The sequence below is a fragment of the Budorcas taxicolor genome, chromosome X (assembly GCF_023091745.1).
Source record: "Budorcas taxicolor isolate Tak-1 chromosome X, Takin1.1, whole genome shotgun sequence".
NCBI classification, from domain to species: domain Eukaryota; kingdom Metazoa; phylum Chordata; class Mammalia; order Artiodactyla; family Bovidae; genus Budorcas; species Budorcas taxicolor.
In genome coordinates this window covers 26,423,432-26,445,337 of record NC_068935.1, presented here as the reverse complement: position 1 = coordinate 26,445,337, position 21,906 = coordinate 26,423,432, and the positions used below count along the sequence as shown (strand labels likewise).

The 21,906-nt window shown below is 41.3% G+C and overlaps 1 protein-coding gene across 1 annotated transcript in view; it reads left to right on the top strand.

Annotated features, from left to right (window-relative positions):
- The first annotated feature begins 6,361 nt into the window (after positions 1–6,361).
- The window catches only part of KLHL13 (kelch like family member 13), a 200,525-nt gene continuing 184,980 nt past the window's right edge, over positions 6,362–21,906 (top strand). Inside the window, exon 1 of the mRNA XM_052663078.1 lies at positions 6,362–6,543. The gene's annotated coding sequence lies outside the window, so the exon portion shown is untranslated. The remainder of the gene's footprint in view (positions 6,544–21,906) is intronic.

Below are 21,906 nucleotides of genomic sequence, written 5' to 3'. Positions count from 1 at the left end.
CTCTAGCTGTATATCTCTAGTAGATATAATCTCATCTAGAAATGACATAGCTGGAGGGGTTTAGGGGGGCAGAGTGGGTCAAAAGGTACAAAATTTCAGTTATAAAATAAGTCACAGAGATATAATGTACAGCATGGTGACTATAGTTAATAATACTGTATTGCACATTTGAAAGTTGCTAACAGAGTAGATCTTAAAGTCCTCATCACAAGAAAAAAATTTTTGTAACTATGTATGGTGATGGATGTTAACTAGACGTAGTGGTCATTATTTCACAATGTATGCAAATATCAAATCATTTGTTGCACACTCAAAACTAATATAATGTTATGTCAAACCTCAGTAAAAATTTTTAAAATGACCTGGCTAAAACATGACTCTGCATCAAAATTTCTCTAAAGCCTTTCCTGTTTATTAGAAAAAAAAGTCACATTATTTCCTTCTTTTAGTCTCAATATAGAAAAATCAGAAAGTACATAAAAGTAAAAGAATATAATAATCCCCAGAAATTCCCTGGCAGTCTAGTGGTTAGGACTCTGGGCTTCCAGTGCTGAGGGCCCAGGTTAGTTCCCTGGTGGGGGAACTAAGATTCCCACAAGCTGCGTGGTGTGGCCAAAATAAATAAATAAATAAAAGTAAAATAAAATTGAAAAAAAGAATATAACCCACATAATCTCATACCCGAAAGAGTAATCACAGTTAGTATCTTATTGTATAGTTTTCTTAACTATTTCTCTGTATGTGTATACACGTGTGTGTGTGTATTTATTGTGGGGGGGTATCATAGTACCATTTTGTAATCTATCATGAATATCTTTCCATTTCAATAGATAAAATCATGTATTGTTTTTGAAAGAGTGTGGCGTATTCAGTTATATATTCATATAATATATTTAACCAAATATCTGATGTTAGGATTTTATTTCTAATTTACTGATATGACAAAGTGTGATTATATGAATTTCCATTGCTTGTGTCACACATATGACACATCACATATTGAATGAATGGACAAATGAGGTGCACATCCCCAGGCAATCACTTACCTGCTTTCTATCACTCCAGGTTTGTTTTCATTTCCTAGAATTTTATGTGAATTGAATCGTATGGTATGTGCCCCCTTTTGTGTGGCATCTTTCACTTAGAATAATTATTTTGAGATCCATCCAGGTTATGTATATCGTGTTGTAGCACGCTGGGGAGACAGACAACACTTGAGCACCACTTTCTGTACAAGCGTGCCAGTGAAGCCTCTCCATCACACAGAATTTATTCTGAGCCTTTGGTGCATACATCCCTGCCTGCTTGATCTCTCCTCTTGAGTATCTCAGTAACAAAGGTAACATGTCTCAAATGGACCTCCTTATGCAATGCAGTCCCCCACTGCCCCCCCCCCGATTCCCCCCCTCCAAAATCTGGTTGCTTCAGTCTTTCTCAGCATAGTGAATGACATCATCTTTCATCTAGTTGAATGGATCTTCCTAGTTGCTGGGTCATCCTCTTAAATATATCTCTGCTCTCTCTGCCTTTTTTTTTTAAAGTCTCTTCTGCTACCACCCTATTCTAAGCTGTGTCGTCACTTGTCTGCCTACTGCAGCTCTTCTTACCAGTCTCCCTGAATTTGCCTTTGCCCCTGTCTGACTCAGAGAAGTCATGCTGATTCTCAAACAGACATTGCTTCTTATTACTCTCATGCTTCAGAACACTCAGTGGTATCCTTTGCACTCATCCTATAGTTCTATTTTTAGAACTCTTTGATTCCAAAGTGCCCAGGACAGTTTTTATTTCTGACCCTCCCAACTTCAGCTCCTGTAAGAATGAAATGCATAGAAGCTGTGTTGAGAAGTCAGCTCTGTTTTGACAGAAGAGGGCAGGGTTAGAGTCTTCCCAGAGTCCTCCATGCAAGATAGAGTTTATGTTGTCTATGGCTAGTGTCATCTTTGATGTTAGAAAATCTGTACAGCTTCTTTAGGTCCTTTCCTGGCTTTAATTTAAGCTCAATCTCGATCTCTCCTTGAAGCCCAGTTAAGAGCTCACTCCTCTAAGGGGATGAAACATGTTTGTTTAACTTAGAAAGTCCATATTTATTTCTATATTTAAACACACACCCTACCCCACTAGGCTACTTGTCTAGGTTATTTTGTGAGCCACAGGGGAATAGAAACCTTCTTCCTTATTCTGTTTCTTATTTCACTCTTTGGAGTAAGTCAGGGGCTTAAGCAGGCCCCCTGTGGGCTCTCCTTAAATAACACTTCCATGCAATAATGGACCAGAAGAGTGTTTTAAAGAAATGCAAATTGAGCAGAGAGGCTTAAAAAGGTGTCCTGATACTTTTCAGTTTGTTCTCTAATCAGAGTTAATGCACTGGAAACCCCTTAGTTTCACATCTGTTAGGCACACAGCAAGCTGGCAAATGCTTCCTGAGGGACTAGGCCTCAGCCGTGGCTGGGTGCTTGGTGGCGTGTGCGCGCGTGTGTATGTGTGTGTCCATGTCTGCCTGCATGCTCTCTGTCTTGTCGAATTTCTATAAATATATAATTAAATTGATCTTGTCAAACCGCTAGGGGACCTGGTGGCAGAATTCTAAGATAACCTCCAAGATTCTTCCCCTCAGGTTTACACACCCTGTATATTCCCTTCCCTTTGAGTGCTTGGGGACCACTCTGATAACTGTTGCTGTTTAGTTGATAAGTTGTGTCCAACTCTTTGTGACCCCATGGATTGTACTCTGCCAGGCTCCTCTGTCCATGGGATTCTCCAGGCAAGAATACAAGTTACCTCAAGATCCCTTCTCCAGGGATCTTCCCAGCCCAGGGATTGAACCTGTGTCTCCTGCGCCTCCTGCACTGGCAGGGCCACCAGGGAAGTCCCACTGTGATGATTAGGTTACTTTATATGAAAACAGTGAAGAGATTTTGAAGACATAATTAAAGTCTCTTCTGGAGGAGAGAGAAGTTCTCCTGCTGAGGATGATGAAATGAATAGCCCTATTGTAAACTGACTATGGAGAGGGGAAGACTCTAGAGCCTGGAGATGCCCAGGGTGTCAGCACTACCACCCTGAGGAACTGAATCCAATCACCTGAATGAGCTGTAAAGAAGACTCTGAGCTCCACAAGTTAATGCAGCCTGGCTGACACCTTGATTTCAACTTTGTGAGACTCTGAGCATCACACCCAGCTCTGCTCTGCTTGGACTTCTGACCCCCAGAAACTGAGATAATACATGTGTGTAGTTTGAGACCAGTACCAGGTTTGTGGCAATTTGTTATGCAGCAATTAACAGTTAACTAATACAGAGGATGTCCAGTTGCCATTTCAATTTTTACTGTTATGTTGGGCTTTTTTTTTGTTACAGTAGACACAAAGTATCACAGACTGGATGGCTTAAACAACAATAAGCAGAAATTTATTTTCTCACAGTTCTCATAGAGCCTGTGTGTCTGAGACTGAGGTGTCAACAGGTTTGGTTTCCTCTGAGGCTTCTTTCCTTGCCTTGCAGATGGCTGGCTTCCCACTATGTCCTTACATGGTCAGTGTGTATGCCTGTGTGTGTCCTAATTTCCTCTCATAAGGACAACAGTCATGAGTGATTAGGGCCCACCCTAAAGATCTCATCTTAATTTGATTACCTATTTAAATAGTTCATCTCCAAGTAACATTATATTCTGAGATACTTAAGATTCAACATATGAATTTGGGGGCGGGGTACAGTTCAGCCCATAATGTGTGTGTGTGTGCTCTGACTCTTTGCAACCCCAAGGACTGTAGCCTGCCAGTCTCCTCTGTCCAGAGATTCTCCAGGTAAGAATACTGGAGAGGGTTGCCATGTCCTCCTCTAGGGGATCTTCCCAACCCAGGGATTGAACCCTCGTCCCCTGCATTGCAGGCAGATTCTTTACCGCTGAGCCACAGGGGAAGCCCTCAGCACACAATAGCCATCACCATTTTCAGCATTCTTTTCACCATTATTATTTTGTTTTGACTTGTTCTCTAATTTCTTGAACCTCTGTTACATCTCCCCATTCTTCAGAGTTTATCCTATTTCATTACAAACTCTTTGTCTAATTCTTGACATTTTTGGCTACAGGGTAACTTGTAACATCTTTCATAATTACATCCCTAGCTTCTAGTGGCTAATCAGTCTGATTTAAGAAAAACATTGTTTTACATTTTATATATAATTTTTACAAGTTTACAAGGTACTTTCACGACTTTTTTTTTTAAACCTGGAACAATGCTGTGAGGCAGATCAGTCCAATATCTTCATTACCCCACTCTAAATTCAGGAAGACACACTCAAGAGAAATGGTGGTGTTAACGTAACATATCTCATGTCTTCTGACTCCAAGTCAGGGTGCTCTGTCCGCTAGATTAACTATTCAAAGCATTCTAACCCAAACAACAACTAATTCCTATCAGTTAAGTCTATTTGTAATCTATCTGATTCCTATCAGATCGTTCAAATGCAGATTCCATAAATACCCCCGTCCTTGCTATGTATCTGGAGGGTTTTCTCATAGGGTGGATTGGGGAGGCTATGGCCACACGTGATTACCCTATTTCCCCATCATTTCTGTTTGAAAATGTATTGTAAAACTACCCCACTTAAACGTTTTTATGGCCGGGATGAAGCAGTATCTTGGATGTATTTCACTCAGTTGTATTCACTTGTTTATTTTTAACTTAACGTGCCAGATTTTTCATACACACTGAAATCAATTGCTTTAAACACATCTCATCATTGAGACTGTAAACTCTCGTAACAGGTGCTTTCTACCTAACAGACATTTTGTGTGTAGCATAGGTATACGGTGATAATTATTAAATAAGCATGGTGGAGAAGCCAATGAATGCATCCATGCCTGTTAACAAAGATGCATTGTATTGAATCCATTGACAGGCAGGTAAAAGATGATATAAATTCCATGTGCATTTGGAGTTCTCCCTTTCTTTTTACCAGTTTCATAAAGTCTAACAATGTGGTGATAGCTTCAGTTCTTGCCAGTTTTTGATTATTTCAAAGTTACTTAAAACGCACTACTAGAATTTCAGTGGAGGGAATTTGAAATACCAAGTCAGCAATGTTGAGCTCTCAGACACCTGACGAGTTTACTGGTAGGCAAAGAGAAATGTTACAAAACATAAAGAACTACCGTCCCACACCCACCCCATCACTTTCCTTAAAAAACAAACTGAGTGAACTGGTTGCTAACAGCACGCTCCCATTATTTTTCTGAGGAGGAGTCTGGAATTATAAGAAAAGGCAAAGAAAGAAGTGTAAGAAGGTGGCCCCAGGCTATAACCGTCAAGAAGGCAAAGAATGAATAGAAGACCTGCGAGGGGGAAAAACAGGCTTGACTGGGGTTTTTGTTGGGGGCTTGGCTGGCAGAACTGGGGGGAGAGTCAAGATTGTGACTCAGAATAAGCAGTTCCACCAGTATGGAAAGAGCATGGCACAGCGGTTAAGAACTTGGGCGCTGGAATCAGGCTGCTTGGGACCCTGGGCCCTGTTCTGCCCCTTACCAATTATGTAACCTTGGGCAAGTAATAATTTGACTTTGACACCTCGGTCTTGGCAGTTGTGCAATGGAGACAACACTACCTGTGGACCTTGTGGATTAGCTGTAAGAGTTCAGTGCGTTCATAATTCAGCGCTCGTGCTTAGCAGACGCTGGGTAAAGTGTCGTATTTGTTCTTGTTTCTTAATCGTCTGTACTTCCCGCAGGGGGAAAAGATGAAGCGCATCTGAAGAGTGATGAACAGTAGTTGTGTGACATCCCGGGTCAGGCTTCTTTTGAGGTGCGCTCCCCACCGATGTGAAGTGGCTTGAGGGGACACCTTGCGCCCGGGCCCTCTGCGACCACGAGGGGCCGCGACAAGAGCGGGCAGGAGGCTCGGGGCCGGGGCGCTCCTCCTGGCGGGCGCGCCGTGTCCCCGGATATTTGACAGTTTTCACCTCTTCTGTCTTGGGCACCAGGGGCCGTGTGTGCTCTAAGCCGAGTGTCCTGGTTTCGGAGGCGTGGGGGCCACTGCGCGACCAGCCCGCCTCCCGCCCCTCCTCGCCACGCAGCCGGCGGCCGCGGAGTTGCGCTCGGACCCTACACTAGGTCCTACCCCAGCTCCCCCGCCTCCCGCGCAGGCGCCGCCGGGGCCGCCCCCGCCGCCATGTTTCCCCCGCCCGCGCGCTCCCTCCCCCTCCCCTCCTCAACTGGGCTCCCGCCCCCCTTCCCCCTGTTCCCCCCCCCCCCCCAATGAGGTCAGGCGGAGGCTCCGCCGCTGCGGCCGCAGCAGCGCTGCTCCTATTCCGGGGAACCCTGGGACGGAGCGTTTCAAATCAGCGGAGCGGCGTTCGGGGTAGGGTCCGTGCTCTCCGCCTACGGGAGAGCGAGGCGAAGTGACCGGGGCGAGCAAGGGGGTGCGGAGGACTGGGGGCTGCTGCCTCGCCGCAGGTCGGAGCCCCGGCTGCGCGCGACTTGCTCTTCGGCCCTCGGAGCGCAGCAGCAGGCGGACGGGCGGCGGGACGCCGGGACGCGGCAAACAAGGTGAGGCAGGGTCCTAAAGTGGCAGCGGCTCCATCGGCCGCCTTCGCGCCCCGGGAACCCGGCGAGGCCAGGCGGCGCGCGGTCAGGAGTTGTGACCTGCAGGCGTACAGGGGGTTACCTCCGCTCTTTACACGCCCTCCCTCCGTCCCCACAACCCATTTTCTCTCACTTGTCGGGGTACGCCCTCCTGCCCGCACCTCTCATCTCTCACTCCCCGACTCGCTGGCTCCGCCCGTCGCCTGGGTTCTTGGAGGACCACTGTGCCTAGTTTTCCTTTCCTTCTTTGTTACCCCTCTAAGATCTTCTCCTCCGGGGCTGTCGCTGCCCTTGACGGTCTGGGGTCTCTCTGCCCGCCTCGGGCCCCGCTGTCTCTTGCCTTCTCACAGTTTCTGCTTTGTGCCTCCTAATCCATCCCTCCCTCCGAATCTTCTAACTTGGGAGGCTTCGCTGCTGGCTGCCGAGTCAGGAGCACCCTCGTCTCTTCCTCGAAGCTTTTAACTCTGCTTTGAGTGTCTTCATCTCTGAGAAGTCTAGGCTGCTTTGGATTAATCACAGTTCACTAATGATTTTCTTGGAAGCTTCCAGTCTACTGTACGGTGTACTGAGAGTGATGGGAACGAGCCTTTAGTAAACATCATCTAAAGAACTTGCAAGTTTGTTTTTTTCCTAGTGTTCAGTAACTTAGTCCAAGAACCACAAGCACTGAGAATGGATATATGTATGTTTGTATTTAATCCTAGCACATGGTCCTCCGTCTGATTCTTCCCACGCTGCCAAGCAGGCCGTAGAGAGAGACAGTGGGAGGGACCTTGATGCTTGGCTCCATTATTCTTGCAAACTGGAGTGTTCAGCGTTTCAGTGTTGTCAGAGGACTAGTAGTTTGGGATAAAGTCACTCAAGTTAGCCTAAGCTGGTTACCAAACCCACTGAATTGGAACTGACAGACTCTGGGGTTTAACACTGAATCTGTTGGGAGGGTCCCTGCCTTTTTTTGTTGTTGTTGTTGAGAAGCCACAATTTCTTACTGCAGATCACATATCTGTATGTACCCTCAAGAAGCAGAATTTAAAAACCATGTCAAAGGAATGACTTTTCTGTTTGCTGAAGACAGTTTCACACGGCACCAGCCTACTGCCTTCTCCCCGTGCTCCCATACTGAGGTTCGTTTACTCACTTCCATGCTCTAATTAGCTCGTGAAGAAAATTGAATGAAGAAGCTGGACGTGGAGGCAGATACAGTGAACTAGCATAGGCCGACCTTGGCGGCTGTGTTCCTGGAAATGGGCTATATCCAGTGTTGAAGTTTGAAAACTGAGAAAAATGAGATAATCCATTAAGTAGTTATAGTTATGACATCATTTTACATTTAAAAATATTAGCTTCCTTGTCTGCATGTGTTTTTTTTTTTTTAATCTCCTTACATTTAACAGTGATAGAATTGTTTACTTGGTGTGTGACCAGGTGTTGTCATTGACACAATGTGCACTAATTGGCAATCATCTCAGAAGAAACCAAGTTGTGAATGAAGGAGACAGCTAAATTTCACTGTCCTGGGAGCATTTTTTTTGGCCGTGAGACAATGCATGTTGTTTCTGCTGCAACATCAAATGATGTATTTTTAAAACGGATAAATAAGAGCCTCAAATTCCCAGTGCTTTTAATCTGCCATTTTTATAAGCTCCTTTTAAGAAAGGGTGGTGTGACAGTATGGGGTTTATGGTGTTGCTCTAAGGAAAGTGGTTTTCACAAGAATATTAAAGAATATTTATATTAAAGTTAATATAAATATTAACTGATCATCAGTTTAGTTATATGGCTTTCAGTTGATCTGTAGTTTCCCTCATTGATTTGGTAAATTTCTGACTTCTCTTTAGTCCTTTTGAAAAATGGGTATACTTGGGAAAGGGGATTTATACAAATAGGCCTACCCTTCTAAATCTGTAATTTTCTTGGCAACCCTTTCTGGAAAGATATACAAACTTGCCAACTGTTTCAAAGAAAAGAGTTTATGTTACTATGTCATTTTTTTTCCTTTTGTGATTATTACTGATACTAAGTCTAAGCTAAGATTGCCCTAATATGAACTATTTATGTTTGCCAGAAAAAAATAAAGGTGGATATGAGTTTGTCATAGGCATTTTGCTCTGGATCTTTAGACTCTTCCTCAAAATGTGTTTGATAATCCACCTGGTACATCCAGGAGTTATCAAACTGGATATTTCTGAAGTTAGTAAACATAATTGAACATAATTACACTTTGCTGCTGAATTCTCTTTTTCATTTCTTTACATTTTAAATTACTTTTCTTCATGTAATTTGACTTACATTAGTGAAATGAGACTAACCAATTTTTTAAATTGTTTGATTTTATTGGTGTTTAATAAACTGCTACAATCTCCTTGAAGCATTTTCTCTTTAATCCATTGGTATATTTTTCTTGCCGTGAACTAGCACAACAACTTGTCAGGTATCCTCAGATCTCAGAAAAAAATATGTAGAAAGAATTTTTAAAAATGAACAGCTCTAGAGAAAACATCTCAAAATTAGGTGAAAAGGTTTTTCTCAAGTTACTGACATTCATAGCAGTCAGCTTTTAAATATATTCTTCAATCATTTAATAATTTATTTTACAAAATCTGTTGGGCACCTTCTATTTGCCAGGCCATGTGCTAGCCACAATGGTAAATTATAAGAGGTGTAATCCTTGATCTTCTGGAGTCTCACAGAGGCTATATTCCACCAGAGAATATGGACAGTAGGTAAGGAAACAAATGAAGAAGATCCTTACAGATGGTAGTGAGAACAATGGTGGAAATACTATTAGATGGAAAACTGGAAAGGGCCTTTGTAGCAAGGGTGGTTTGGAAAGGCCTCGCAGCAAAGGTGACCTTTGAACAGAGATGTGAAAGAAGAGAGATCGCTCTTACCTTGTCAGCCTACCTCATCAAGAGCTGAGAGAAGAGTAAGAGCCAAGACCTTGAGACAGAAAAACAAACTTGAGATATTTGAAGAACAGAAAACAAGCCAGGATGGATGGAAACTAGTGAGCTTTAAAGGAGTTAGGGAGCCTGGAAGGAGTCAGTAATAGGTAATGCAGGGCCTACAGAGTCTGAGAAATAATTTGATTCTCAAAAATAGTGGGAAACCATTGGAGAGTCTTTTTTACCTACTTTTCTGTGGAAGGTCGATGACTGAAAAAAAAATTAGTGGATGTAAATAAAATTTGTTTTGCAGAGGGAAGCAGAATATCTAGCTACTCAATTGTTTAAGAGAATGAAAATCTTTGATATGTATAAAATATGTAATTGACTTATTTCACTCTGCTTAGATAAGGGAGTAAGGGAATGGGAACTCCAAGATGAGTAAGTTATGAAGCAGCTGAGTTTACACTGTCACATTGTCCACCAGAGCCCTGAGGTAAGTTGTCACCAGCCTCGTTAAAGATCAGATCATCATTTAACTTAAGAATTTGTTTGGGACTTCCCTGATGATTCAGTGGCCAAGACCCTGTGCTCCCAGTGCTGGAGGCCTGGGTTTGATCTCTGGTTAGGTAACTAGACCCCATATGCTGCAACTAAGACCCAGCATGTGTGTGTGTGTGTGCATGCATGCACGTGCATACCCACGCTTAGTCATGTCCTACTCTTTGTGACCTCGTGGACTGTAGCCTGCCAGGCTCCTCTGTCCATAGAATTTTCTGGGCAAGGATACTGGAGTGGGTTGCCATTTCCTACTCCAAGGGATCTTCCCAACCCAGGAATTGAACCCGTGCATCTCCTACATTGGCAGGCGGATTCTTCACCACTGTGCCACCTGGGACACAGCCAGATAAAGAAATATAATAAAAAAAGAATTGTAAAAAATTTTTTTCTCATGGAAATATACTTTGGAAGGTTGGAAAGTTTATTTGCATGTGAAGAAATAACTTAGGTTTTAGAAATGGCCTTTGGGATTTTAAGAGGAGCTTGCCACTTCCCTTTAGCTATTGCCTTCTCCAGTGTTTTCAAATTGCCATACCTTTATTCTTTGAGAGATTAGAGTTTTCTCTATTCCTTGAGGATTAAATGAATTTACACTTGGCATTTATTTTGTTGCCCTGAGCTCTTGCTTGAAAGCAATCCAACTTGGAGGTCTAATTGGCCCCAAATAAGAATGCAGATAGTCATTGACATTCCATAGGAATAAATCTGAATATTGTGAAGCAGAAACCTGCCAAATAACCTTCAGTGACTCCTGCAGGGTCAAATTCCAACCCCTCAACTTAATACTCAAGGATTCGCCATGATAGGACATAGGCCTACTATCCCACTTGTCCTTCTTATTCTCTTAACAAGAAATCCTCTGTTGGTTTAAATGGATTTTACCTAGTTTGGAACTTTTGTGCTTAGCATTATTCTTGGCATGGAGTTGGTGCACAGTAGTGGCCTTTTGAATGGATGCCATGCCATCATCCATTTCAAAAGCCCTCTCTTTTCCTTTCTGTCCTTGCAAATCCCAATGCTAGTCAAGGAACAGTTCAAATTTTATACCCTATCACCCCTGACCCTGATCTGCTCTCCTCCTCTGGATGCGAACAGCAGTCCTACATACTTACCATCATGCATGTCATAATCATCTTTATTTGATGCCGGGCTGTTTCCCCACTGGGCTCTGACTGCATGAAGGCAACCTGCATGAACCTTGTCTGGTTCATGTGTCGTCATGTCTGGAGCACCTGGCATGTGGTATATCCTCTATAAATAGTTGTTGAATAAAGAATAAATGCTGCCTTGTGCCATTTTTCCTATTATTGTTTTGGATACTTTAATTGTTTATTACTGTTTAACTTATCACATGTTTGTCTGGTGCCATCAAGCAATTTTTGAGAGAGGCCATAGAGCATAGTTGTTAAGAGTGCAATTGTGGAGCTTGGCTGTCTGGGTTCCAGTGCAAGCTGAGAGTCTTACTTGTTGGGGGATACTGTGTGAGTTAACCTCTCTATACCTAATAGTTTTCATCTGTAAAATAGAAATAAGATAACTTCCTTCTTAGAGTACTTAGAAGGATTAAATGAGTTAGTTACATCTAAAATTTGTTATTTGCAATTTCTAATTAAAAAGGTGTGATGAAAATTTAATTTGGTAAGTTAGGTGCCAAAACTCAGGTGGTGACAAAATTCGACTTAAACCGATGTGAGGGTATTTGATAGCTTTTATTCTATTCAATGTTAATATTTATTTGGTTTTGTTGTAGCACTAGTACACTAGTATAGCACTAGTGTAGCACTAGTGTGTTTATGGGGCAGTGCCTCAGACCTTGCTGAGGTATCACATAATATATATGCAGGGTGAAGTGAAGTGAAAGTGAAAGTTGCTCAGTTGTGTCCGACTCTTTGTGACTCCATGGACTTATACAGTCCATGGAATTTTCCAGGCCAGAATACTGACGACTCTTTGTGACCCCATGGACTTATACAGTCCATGGAATTCTCCAGGCCAGAATACTGAAGTGGGTAGGCTTTTCCTTCTCCAGGGATATGCAGGTTACTGCCTACCTAAAAGTCTGGACATTTTTGAATTTGGAAACACATGTGGCACCAAGGTTTTCAGATAAGGGATTGTATACCATACACAAAAGTGCTTAAATCAAGGCCTTGCATGAAGTAAGTCATTGCTGTTGGTTGGGATTAGGGAGGTAAATATGCTGTTTTATCCTTCCCAATACCTCTCTCACAATGGTTACCATGTAAATATATGCTGATTTATTCATGTAACAACTCTGGATAGAGGGCTGGCTGTATGAGCCTCATTTTATCATAGGAAAACAGATATGGCTGGGTCACATGATTGAAAGGAGCCAAGACCCCAGTCTTTCAATAGTCTTTCATCTAGTACCAGTAAAAGTATTTATTTTTCTTGTTATTCTTTTGTTATTTAAAACAATGCATGCTTCTTTAGGGTGAGTCTTTTGAGGGGGGGTTAGTGGAGAAGATGCAGTTAATCTAATATGATTAGACACTTATTCTGTGCAGTTGTTAAACACTTCTTGAACTCTTCATGTATATAGAAATCTGTATTAAAAGCCAAAGAAAGGTATGAAACAAATGAGGCATGGTTCCTGGTCTTCAGTAGTTTCAGCATCATGCATGGTTACACAGGAACACAGGTGTCCATTACAATTCCCTATTTTCCTCTGTAAGTTGGAAATCATTAATATTTAAAATGTATAAAGGAAAACACAAGAGTCAGTGGAAAACTCATTTTAGTATTCACTAAATGGAACTGGTTTTTAGTCGCCCTAACTACTCCCTACCTCCTACAATATGATCTCTATATGACATCCTGGCAGCCTTTTCCTTCCACCTAAACTAAGCAAAATATGTTTTTTATTGTTCTCCTTAATAAATAATAAATCATATCAATAAATCATAATTGGTATATTTTCTTTGTCCTTTTTCTTTTGTGGATTTCAGAGTATAAAGTTTCTCAAAAGGTTTTTTTCTGGAATGTTCTTAAAGTTGAAAACTAGTCCTCAAAGCTATTCTGCCTATTCATTCAACAAATGTCAATACTCACGAAGTAACTTCTTCTATTCTTGGCATTGCACTTGTTCACACACACAGAATCTCTGTGCAGTGCTCTTTCCGTCTATCTGGAGCACACTGGGTGCATTGGATGAGCAGAGGTGACCTGATAGTGTGTAGTAGGAGTTACAAAATAAAGCAGCTTGTGTTTTCTTGGAGCATTTATTATACACAAAGATTTAGAAGAAATTCAAATACATTGTGCTTTAGAATACAGTATTCATGGTAAAAAATTGAGGTAAAGCCCAATGCTTCAGAGAAAGGCTGCCTGTAAGGGTAACCCTGGAATGACCCTTTGAAAAACACTGAGGCCACAGTGTGCCCTTTGAGTCTGTTCCTTTAGTCAAATACCCATACATTTTCATAGCCTTAAAATCCTGTAATAACCTACAGAAAAGGTAATTGTTTAGTTGATCAGTTGTGTCTGACTCTTTTGTGACCCCATGGATTGTAACCAACCAGGCTCCTCTGTCAATGTGATTTCCCAGGCAAGAATATTGGAGTGAGTTGCCGTTGCCTTCTCCAGGAGATCTTCCCAAGCCAGGAATAGAACCCACATCTCCTGCTTTGACAATGAGCCACCAATGTACCAATGAGGGTACATTAGAAAAGGCAATAAACATCCATTTCTCCCCCTCCCCCCCCCATGTTGTATAATTTCTTTTAGTTCAAGGAAACACTCTGGTTGTTTGAAATGGTTGTTTGAAAATAACCTAAATCTTAAAACGTGTCAAGTGCTAACTGAGGTCCTAATGTTGAGGGGTAGTAGTTATGCTTGACAGTGAAGGGCCTGCCAAGGGACTACTGTCTTCAGAAGAAAGGTGTTAGAATTGATGGGATCGAAGCTTTGCCTCATTCTATGCACGCTTTCCTGTGTCACTGACGGAAGTTCAGTTTTGCTAACTTTAAAGCTGCTTTCAGTCCTTCCCTGGTGGTGCAGTGGATAAGAATCTGCCTGCTAATGCAGGAAACACGGGTTCAATCCCAGGTCTGGGAAGTTTCCACATGCCACAGAGCAACTAAGCACAACTACTGAGCCTGCGCTCTAGAGCTTGCACTGCAGCTACTGAATCCACATGCTGCAGGTACCCAGTGCAACTGAATTTTTTTTTAAGGCTGCTTTAGTTTGTAATGCATTCACTATACAAATGATTTTACTGGTTGCTGGCTACTGAAATATTTAATAGTAGAGGGAAATTATCACGGCTTATGTGCTTTTGAGGTTGATAAAAGGTTTCTGGAGTTTGAGGTGGTTTTGAAAAGGGGCGGGCAGTTCATCAGAGGTGTGCCTGTTACAAAGCAGTGATTTGCTTTCCTCCAGATGAGAAACATGGAGAGAAAAGCAAGTGAAGAAAGGGGATGAACGTGAATGGAGTAAGTCTAAGCGTAATATCTTTCAGCTCATTTTTATTATTGCTGTCCCACCCTTCTTAGTGCTGCTGTTGCTAAGTTGAGTGAGTCGTGTCCACCTCTGTGCGACCCCATGGACTTTAGCCTACTAGGCTCCTCCGTCCATGGGATTCTCCAAGCAAGAGTACTGGAGTGGGTTGCCATTGCCTTCTCCACTTCTTAGTGCTATTGCATGACAATTCCTGTGGCCTGAACATGTTGTAATGTGTTACTGCCGGAAGATCATAAGGACCTGGGTATAGAGGGGTGATTAAGGAATGGTCTTTATATTCTCTGCATGACATGCATTTATGGTCTTTTCAGGAGAAGACGGTAAGAGAGTTGTAGTGTTTTGCTTTGTAGTCTCACTTATTTCTAAAGAATGCTTCATTTCAAGCAAGTTTTCTGTTCCGCTCTTGTCTGTCTCTCAGTGGGAAGGCTATAGAATTCAGTGGTTAAGATCTTTGGTCTGGGAATCTCAGGCTGGGATTCAAATCCCAACTCTGCCTTTTGTTGACAGTGTAATCTGGGGCTGCCCCCTTTACCTCTCTGAGCCTTGTTTGTCTCCTCTGTAAGCGACTTCATCTGTTGGTTGTAAGGATTAAATGAAAGAATGCATATAAAGTGCTGAGCCCAGTTCAAGCCACATAGTAGATATAGTTATGATCGTCTCTTTTAGTAGATTGATGGCCTAACTGGTTAAAACTCTTGGAGTTTTGCCATTTATATATGAACCAGAAATCTGAGGGAAAAGTTGCATCTTTCTTTGATACTGCCTTCATTCCAGTGAGAATGCTATTTTCTAAACATGATGCTTTTGAACTGTGGTGTTGGAGAAGACTCTTGAAGAGTTCCTTGGGTTGCAAGGAGATCTAACCAGTCCATCCTAAAGGAAATCAGTCCTGAATGTTCATTGGAAGGACTGATGCTGAAGCTGAAACGCCAATACTTTGGCCACCTGATGTGAAGAACTGACTCTTTGGAAAAGACCTTGATGCTGGGAAAGATTGAACACAGGAGGAGAAAGGGACAACAGAGGATGAGATGGTTGGATGGCTCACTGACTCAATGGTGAGTAGGTTCCTGGAGTTGGTGATGGACAGGGAAGCCTGGCGTACTGCAGTCCATGGGGTCATAAAGAGTCGGACATGACTGAGCAGCTGAACTGAACTGAACTGAACTGAGACCATTTAGAGGTAGCACTAGTTTTCTGGCAGACCAGAGAGTTTGTGGTAAATGCTTGGCTTATTACTTATTCAAAGATGGCAACACTTTGAGTGTGAGGAAAATGTCAGTTTTAAAATATGATTGACCCTATATATGCATAAATACGGGCTTCCCTTGTGGCTCAGACACAGAAGAATCTGCCTGCAGTGCGAGAGACCTGAGTTCGATTCCTGGGTTGGGAAGATCGCCTGTAGGAGGACATGGCAACCCACTCCAGTATTCTTGCCTGGAGAATCCCCGTGGGTGGAAGAGCCTGGCGGGCTACAGTCCATGGGGTCACAAAGAGTCAGACATGACTGAGTGACTAAGCACAGCACATACATAAATACAATACTGTTTAACTTAATAGGATTTAAATTTTAATTTCCATTTTGAAGGGAAACAGAGATACAGGAAAATGTGCACAGCAAGCAATGTTGTCTTTTAAACATGTAAATTTTGTTCCGATAATCTGAGAGGTAATGTATTTCCTTGATTTATCTCTGTTCCAGATTTCAAGCCCTCAAAGTAGAAAATATTGAAAGACTCATAGTAGTTCAACTACTGGGAAGAGGGTATTTTTGAATAATGTGTTCTATTGATTTGGAGTTGTTATGGTTATCCTAAGCTTTTATAATAGTTACTTTAGCAACAAATCAAGTAATAACTTATTACCTTAAACTTTTTAAGTAATTAAGTTTTTAAACTTAACTTTTTAAGTAATTAAGTATTACTTAAACTTTTAAAGTAATAACTTTTACCTTAAAATGATAAAAGTTCAATAGCAGTTTTGATAAGTGAATGTCTCAGTTTAAATTATTGAGAGCAGCTTCAGGTGTTGCAGAGTGAGTCTCACCTTTTGAGTTAGAAGTACCTGAAGGCAAGGTGCCTGCTCTTCCACCTTCCAGCATTCTCCTTTGGTTGCCATGTCAGACACGTGAGGAGACAGATGTCCCTTGGGTACTGGACTTGCTTATGGAATGCTGTAAGTGCACAGATGGGAAAGAACCAGGAAACTCATTGCTGTCTATTCACAGGGTTTTGTGTTGATAATTACAATAATGTACATTCAAGTACTGAAAAGTGTAGCTAACCACACTAATGAGATATATTATTTATTATCAGCTTTACCTGCATTTTTAATCAGCAGCAGCAGCATCAGATTTGAACATGAAAATGTTCAAAAGTTCATTTCAAAATTAGACTTACTCTACCCTCAGGGAGTGAGCTCAGTATTAAAGATAATGCCTTTTATTTAGAGCATCTTTCTTTTGAAGCATGGTTAATTTTCCTTATTTTATTTACTCCAGTGGACATATTTACTCTGCTAAGTGACTTGGCAGAAGGTCACGTTGTCTAAGAGGGATCTGGGAGCAGAATGTAGGGTCCTTGGTTGTAACCTAGTGCTTTTCCAGTAATGATATAGAAAACTAAAGGATCCTTTCATATCTCTAGTCTTTAAGTTGACATGGTGAACCAAAACTTCAGCAGTGGAGATGCCAACCATTATTCTAGGTCTGCACATGTACTGGCACAATCTGACATTTATCAAAATGAATTTTGGATTTATTATGAAATTTTCTAGGTGCATTTGGTGTCATATAGATGTGATGTTTAAACATTTTGAGGAAGCAGTCGTGGAGTAATTATATGTAAAGCATTCTGTTAGGAGGGAGAAAATGTATCCATTACCCTAGCAAAGGCAACAGACAACATGCAGCAACCTGACACCAGCCAATACTATTAATAATTCTAATGCCAATCAATAATAATTTACAGTAGTGTTATAATACTGTGAGTATGGCACCACTGTAAGCACTGTATATGCACTGGCACATTGAAACCACAGAATGATGCTATGAAGGAGGGGCTATTATTGTCCCCATGTTACAGTCGAGAAAACTGAGGCAGAGAGAAGTTAGATAGCAATCCCAAGGTTACACACCTAATCAGTAAAACCAATAGCATTAAAATCCATGCAGTCTACTTTTAGAGTCTAAAAGGCTTTTGTACCACAGCCTTTTCTTTTATTCTCTCTCTCTGACAGGGACATTATATAAGAGTATGATAGCTAAATAAGGCATATTAGAAGACATTCTGCAGAAATCTAGAGGTATGATCAGAGTTGGGTATTAAAGTTGCCAAGGCATTTTAAGCAAGATACTTTTGAAGAGGATCTTACTGAAAAATAAGGAAAGTGTTCTGACATTTTAACACCCAAAGCTTTGTACCTGTATATTGCATGTGCGTGTGTGTATGTGTGTGCAGGTGTGTGTGAGTTTCTATACTTGTTTATTTTGAACTGGGAAGAAATTTGAGGGTAAATCTAATTCAGAATCCTTTATATTGGGAGCCCTTTTTATGTTTTTATATGCAACATTTTGCACCACAAACATGTTTTTAAAAATAAGGAACAACTTTATTGAGCTCTAATTCAACTACCATACAGTTCACCCATTAAAAATGTACAATTCAGTGGTGTTTAGTATAGGCACAGGGTTGTGCAACCGTCACCACAGTCAATTTTAGAATACTTTCATCACCCCCAAAAAAGAAATATGTGCTTTGAAACAAATGTGGCCATGAAGGGGCTGGAGGTAGTGTGCCTGTTGGCACTACTGCTTTCCCATCAAAATGTTCTAGAGCTGTGCTCAGCATAACACAGATCTGATGCTGTTTTGTGTTGTCTAGCTCCAAATTGCTAGAGGATGCCTTGTTTTAATTTCATTTTGATCAGTGACTGATCTTTCAAAGGATTCTGTATTTATCTGATTTGGCATTCTCAGCCCAAATTGATGATATAAATCTGCTCATTATGTATTTATCACAAATGTACTTGGTATTAGTACTACATAACTAAGCCAGATTTTTATTTACAAACAAACTGCTAAACTTGCTCATGTGAATAACTCCTTCCTTGTCTGTGTGTGCTTTTTTTTTAAAAAAAAATTATTTTAATTGGAGGCTAATTACTTTACAATATTGTAGTGGTTTTTGCCATACATTGACATGAATCAGCCATGGGTGTACATGTGTCCCCCATCCTGAACCTCCCTCCCACCTCCCTCCCTATCTGTGTGTGTTTTTATAATGGGCCGGAGCCAGGGATGCCTAAGAAATTTTATGTGTATACACTGGCATTTTAAAAAATATTTCCAAAAGTTACGCCTGACATACAATGTTAGTTGATAGATGCTTGAGGTAAAAGCAACAGGGTTTGTTTGTTTGTTTTTGCTGGGATATAGTACTGGGGTGACATGTTATAGAAAAGTTCTTATAAAATGTATTGCATGGGAATTGCCTGGTGATCCAGTGGGTAGGATTCTGTACTTCCATTGCCTTGGGCCAGGGTTTGATCCCTGGTCAGGGAACTAAGGTCCTGCAAGCTGTGCAAATAGCCAAAAAAATAAAAATAAAAAATAATAAAAACATTGCATATTATATATAGATACTATGAAATAGTTGGAATATTTTGAAAAAAATCTGAAATGATTTTTTAGCCACTCAGACTTCGCCAAAATATAGTCAGTTGTTATAGTCAAGGACTGACTATGTTTCTGTCTAGTGTGTGCTCAGCCGCTTCAGTCTTGTCCAACTCTTTGTGACCCTATGTACTACATGTAGCTCACCAGGCTCCTTAATCCACAGGATTCTCCAGGCAAGAATATTGGAGTGGGTTGCCATTTCCTGCTCCAGGGGATCTGCTTGACCCAGGGATCGAACCCAGCTCTCCTGTGTCTCCTGTATTGCAGGTGGATTCTTTTACCAGCCGAGCCACTGGGGAAGCTCCTTTCTAGTGGGAGTTATTAAACCAAATATCTGTGGGCATAGCATGGGAGGGAGGGGATGTTCCCAGTTCTTCATTATAGTAATAGGTTAGAGTCAGTGTTACCTTTCAGGCTAAAGAATAGCTGTATACCTTTTATTATTAAAAATAATCTGTGGACATAATCAGATGTCTTGAAGAGCATAGGTATCTTTTAAAATGAGTTAATCTTGGATCCATCTTTGCTACTTTTTCTTTCAGAACAGTTTTGAAATGTCATTGAAAACTTCCTTCATATTTTTCTATGCTTATTCTATATCTGAGTTGATTTTTTAATGTTTATTTTTTATACAGCTGCACTGGGTCTTAGTTGTGGCATGTGAACACTTAGTTGCTGCATGTGGGATCTAGATCCCGGACTGGGGATTGAACCCAGGCCCCCTGAATTGGGAGCATGAATTCTCAGCCACTGGACCACCAGGAAGTCCCAAGTTGAATTTCTATTCAGGGCTCCAAGTAGCTTCACTTGAGGCCAAAGTGCCTTGGTTCATTCAAAATGACTTACTGTGAACCTGAAGTACATGGATCTCTGCTCTTTATGCATGGCAGCAGTGGGGTGGTCTTATCGCTAGTGCATAGGAGAGAATCAGACAGGGTGACACTGCTGTCCCTGGAAGAACACCTAAGTGTACCTTTAGGAGAGAATCAGACAGGATGACACTGCTGTCCCTGGAAGAACACCTAAGTGCATCTTTATGATAACTAGGTAGAAGCATAGCTTCATCACAGAGATTAATAGGGATCAAGGAATCAGGTACTGTGAAATTAAAATGTTCAGTTTAGGAATTTTGATTTAGGAAACTTGGTGTCTTTTTCATTACTAATTTTTATTATTATGCTATTAGGATACTGAGCTATGTGGAAAAGTGTTAGAAACCTGATTATTTAAGGCAAGCCAGATTGGTCTGCTTTGAGGGTCATTTTGAATGAGAAAGTATCATATCATTTAGAAAAGAAGATCTAGAGTAATGTGCAAATTGAGTTTTCTTTAACTGGAGATATCATTCATTGATTTTAAGAAATGAACCCATTATAGTGTATGCAAAAACTATTACTTGACAATAGTGTGATTTTCTGCTTAACTTAGTGCCAAAAATGATTCAGACTCTTAAACGATTTAGAATGGCTCTAAGTGCAGGTTATTTCCATCTACCTGTTTTGAAGATGAATCTGCTTTATTTGCAAATAGGGGAGACTCAATGACTCTAATTAGCCTTAGTATGTAGGGCAGCACCATGTCTGATGAGAGGAAATGAGGCATTTCATGTCAATTCATTCAAGAAAAATTACTGAAGTACCTTCTGACCCACATTTTGGGGATGCAGTGGTGAACAAGGCCAAGTTCTGTCTTGATTCTCAGAGGCAATCACAGTTTCCTATTTGCTGTCTTTGTTCTCCTCAAGAGCTGTGGAAATGCCTGGGGTGGGTGTGTGCACGCACTTAGTCATGTCTGACTCTTTGCAACCCCATGGACTATAGCCAACCAGGCTCCTCTGTCCATGGGATTCTCCAGGCAAGAATACTGGAGTGGGTTGCCATTTCCTTCTCCAGGCTGTCTTCCCGACTCAGGGATTGAACTTGTGTCTCTTGTGCCTCCAACATTGGCAGGTAGATTCTTTACCACTGAGCCACCCGGGAAGCCCTCTTGATACTCTTCGATGGGACTCAGTCATAACTACAATGAGGAAGAGGAAAACTGGCCTCCAGCTCCATCAGGCTGAAGTGCTGCCTTTAGTTATAAACCCTTGTTCTTTCTTTGTGTGCCCAAAGTACCTTCTAGGTTGTTACCTGTATCCCTTTCCAGTGACTTAAATGAAAATTATAAAATTACAGTTGTGACTGTGATCCTTTAGCATTCAATTGGAGAGATATATTTAGTGGAAATACAAGCTGCCAAAGGACTTGTGTAAGAATAGATAGCTTCCATGACATGATTTGAAGGGCACCTAGTGGTTGTTTTTAAAATGTTACTTCTTTGCAAAAGTAACTGAGATTTCCACCATTTGGTTAGATCTGTGGCTTCTAAGGGCTTCCCAGGTGGTGCTAGTGCTAAAGATCCTGCCTGCCAATGCAGGAGACATTAAGAGATGCGAGTTCGATCCCTGGGTTACCATGAGCCTATGGCTCCACTATTGTAACCATATTATTTAGGTGATTTATGTTGATAACTCATTTTGCCTTCTGTTCACATGTACTACTTTAAGTTGTTTTAGCACAGTTACATTCTGATAACCTATACACTCTCACTTAAACTTGAAAGATGTGAATTATAGAACTCCTTTTTAAATTCAGTCTGGTGTTACTGGTATGTATGTACAGTTCTTAAGTCTATTAGATCCAATTTTTAAATTTATTTTTTTATTGAAGTATAGTTGACAAA